Below are 2500 nucleotides of genomic sequence, written 5' to 3' on the forward strand. Positions count from 1 at the left end.
TGCAAACGAAGGCAACAAGCAAGGGCCCGACTATATACAACGGCTAGCGCGCCAGAACCACCAAGCAAGTCCTTCCGCGCACGTTAGCACGCGCCTGAGCTTTGCTATTTGTTTAGTGGTTTTCTTCGTATGGTCAGCTGGATTAACGACTGAATCTGGACCTGGATCTACTCGTGCTAGCTTTGGATCTTCCATACATATCCGGCTACTTGTGCCGGTGGTTACGGAACCAAGTGTTGGGATGCTACTGGATGTGCTGCTACTACTACCGCATACGCTGCTGACTAAGGAGCTGGGACTGGCTAAGCAACTGGCTCCGCTCTAGCTTGCTTCGTCATCAATGTCGTAGGCTCCGGTGTTGCATACGGATACAACTATCGACCCGTAGGATACGGAGCAAAAGGATATAGCCAACATTCCGCTACGTTGAAGGGATGCTACTAGTTTTGTAAGGCAGCTCATAAGCGACGTCGAGTAAGAAGGCACCTATTAAAGCAGCTATTAGCGTTGTTTGCTGCTAGTAAAGCTGGTAGTTAGGAAGCAGTGTTGCAGCCAGTTAGAAGAACAGCTAGTAAAGCAGCTAGTTAGGCTAACCTGAAAGCAGAAAGCCAGTAAGACAGCTAGAGAGAAGCAACTGCTCTAGAACCGGAAGGCAGGAAGCAGAGGTATATTCTCCAAAACTACCTTCAACCAGTTGGAATAACCTATCAATACTGGCGAAGCAAGAAGAGAAGCAGCCGTATTCTCCATTATCAAAGAGCTACGAATTTCAGCGGGGCGAAGCTAGGGATTAAAGCAGGGTATTCTACAAAAGACGGTTAAAGCAGTCTTTTCAACTGACGCATTACCGGGCGAAGTATGGGACAAAGGCTATTCAATAAATACAATTGTACACAAGCTTCAAAGCCAGGATATTCACTAGGGCTCCGTCAAGCTAAGGATACGAGCTACTAGAGATTTCAGACTTAACTAGCTAGTTAGGAAAGCAGCATTAATACACCTTCAGATGAAGAAGGTTCCTCTTGAACTCAGCTAACAAAAAGAGGAACTCACTTCACTAAAGGTTTCAACTCGTCAGTCAGAGGTATAATGAAGCTAGTAGTATAGTAAGAGAATCAAGAAAATACAGTACTTGCTAGCCCGAAAGCCGATAAGGAAAGAGGGAAAGCCACAAACATACGCCTTCGGATAACGCTTGACAGCGCCTCTTGTTGACAGCTTAAGACAAGACAAGATAAGATATTAAAAGCAAGAAAGAGAAGCAACTGCTCTAAAGCAGGAAGGCTAAAGCAGCTAGTCCGAAGGCGACGGTTGCTGCCCATTGCTTTGCGACTAAAGGTTCTCCTGTGGGCAGCTTGGGCCTGCCCGGTGACACACGCGGATATCTCGCTTCCCCGGTACCCTATTTATAGGAATATGATCTGCCCGAACCGAAGCTGGATAAGCAATTGAAAGAAGTCAGTCTGAGTAGAGTCCGCTTCGAGTGTAGGTGTCCGAGTCTGTGGGAGACTCCAACTCTTTCTGTTCAATGCTGGGGCAAAAGTATGCTACCTATTTCGAAGAAGATAGATGACGGGAGTCCAAGAGTTTCTATTGATTGGATTGAAGGTAAATGATTGATCGTGAATTGACTGGTGGATTGACGGCATTCATTTCTCATTACTGCCTTCATCACGGCTATTCTTCAAGTGGGCTATCCTATCCCTATTGGTTCCTTCGCTCAATCCTAAACCTAGCCAAGCGTCAAGTTCGCTTACATTACTTTTTGTATTGTTTTTTTCCTTCAACATGGGCATGCCTGCATCACCCTTCGCCAGCTCGGCCTACTTTCATCGCACCATCTCTAGTGGCCAAACTGAAAAGCCTTTTCAGTTCTTTCGCAGTCTTGGTCTTTGAGTTCATCTCCATTCATCACCCCAGCACAACTAACTGACTTCTGGGGTTGGGTGGTCGGAAGTTCAAAAAAGACTTGACCTTCCGGAGGGCAAGGGAGCTCAAGGAAGGAAGAAGGGACATGGGGCACCGAAAGGGATAAGCTGGGAGATACGACGGGAAGAAGAAAGCTGCTAGGAGGGCGAGTCAGGGGGATAGATGACCTGCCGGGCCAGAATAAGTTAAATAGCATGGATCAGTCGAAGGGAATTGATTTCGCCATTCTTGTGGGATCGATTGGAAGGAACGGGAAGGGGAAAGCACCGACAAAAGAGAGAGCATATGATCTGTACCAGGTGCAACACATTCCTATCATCTATTTGCTTTCCAACATTCCGCAGAGCTATCGGTCGAGTGGCGCCCTGAAGGAGAAATTCACATAGGCGCCTTTTCAGCTGATAAATGGATTACTTTATGGTTCGGAGTACTCCGTGTGTATTTGGAATAAGCCTCTGATGTGATGCGAGAGGCACACCAGGAGTTGCCGGAGGCTTTGATGGTAAGGCGGGCCTTAAGCCGCAGTAACAAAGATTCTATTGGCAGGACTCTGGTGGCCTACCATGACGAC

This window comes from Telopea speciosissima, unplaced genomic scaffold (genome assembly GCF_018873765.1).
Source record: "Telopea speciosissima isolate NSW1024214 ecotype Mountain lineage unplaced genomic scaffold, Tspe_v1 Tspe_v1.0012, whole genome shotgun sequence".
In the NCBI taxonomy this organism is placed as follows: Eukaryota; Viridiplantae; Streptophyta; class Magnoliopsida; order Proteales; family Proteaceae; genus Telopea; species Telopea speciosissima.